This window comes from Canis aureus, chromosome 30, assembly GCF_053574225.1.
Source record: "Canis aureus isolate CA01 chromosome 30, VMU_Caureus_v.1.0, whole genome shotgun sequence".
NCBI classification, from domain to species: domain Eukaryota; kingdom Metazoa; phylum Chordata; class Mammalia; order Carnivora; family Canidae; genus Canis; species Canis aureus.
This window is the reverse complement of record NC_135640.1, coordinates 20,678,165-20,679,188: the sequence shown is the minus strand read 5'-3', so window position 1 is coordinate 20,679,188 and position 1,024 is coordinate 20,678,165. Positions and strand designations below refer to the sequence as shown.

Below are 1,024 nucleotides of genomic sequence, written 5' to 3'. Positions count from 1 at the left end.
TTTCATGACAAATGAGTCTGATGGTCTCATTTATTATCATATCCAGTCACTAAAAATGTGCCAATTCTTGCTCCTCAATAATTGTTTTTTCTTGCACAATTCAGATAATGGACTTTATATGGAATTTTGTAAAATGATTCACTTAAATAGGAAAGTTTATAGCAATTTGAGTCAGTATGCCAATGGAAGAAAAGACACTGGTACTTTGACCTTTTTATTTCTTAGAAAATATCTAAGCATTCTAATGTCATTTAGAAAGCTTTAAAGAGTATTTTTTCCATTAAAAAGCATTTTCAGCGGGATCCCTGGGTGGTTCAGCGGTTTAGCGCCTGCCTTTGGCCCAGGATGCAATCCTGGAGTCCTGAGATCGAGTCCCGTTGGGCCTCTGGCATGGAGCCTGCTTCTCCCTCTGCTTCTCCCTCTGCCTGTGTCTCTGCCTCTCTCTCTCTCTTTCTCTCTCTCTATGTCTATCATGAATGAATAAATTTTTTAAAAAATCTTTAAAAAATAAAAAGCATTTTCAGTATTAAGACCTCATATTTTATGTATATTTAAGCTAGAATCATACATTTACCAAAGTTGAGATGTTGCTTGTTCAAAAGTGTTTTTTTTTTTTAATTTAGCTGATATAGTTCGAATATACCTCCTCCTTTTTAAAAAAAATATGGAGTGCTTCATGAATTTGGTGATATCCTTGTGCAAAGGCTATGCTAATCTTCCCTATATTGTTCAATTTTAGGGCAAGTGTTGCTAAAGCAGGCACTCCCTCTTCCTTTCATGATAATACATTCTTTTGTTTCTTTGAAATTTAAGCTCACAGTGCCTGTTCAGAAAAATATTATGGAAGAAAGCCTAATGAATTTACGGAATATGTTGATTATGGACAGGTGAAAGAATGGAATAATCTGAAGTACTTGTTATAAATGCATATGATAAATTAGTCTGCCAGATTTAATAATATGCTTTATCCCTTTCAATTAAAGCTATTATGTGCAGATTCAAGTACTTTTAAAGATTAAATATT

The 1,024-nt window shown here is 33.6% G+C and overlaps 1 non-coding gene across 1 annotated transcript; it reads right to left on the bottom strand.

The window, feature by feature from the left end:
* Positions 1–658: 658 nt before the first annotated feature.
* Positions 659–763, bottom strand: LOC144302128 (U6 spliceosomal RNA). Its single transcript, XR_013369002.1, has one exon. It is a non-coding gene; the product is annotated as a U6 spliceosomal RNA (small nuclear RNA).
* Between the last annotated feature and the right edge of the window lie 261 nt (positions 764–1,024).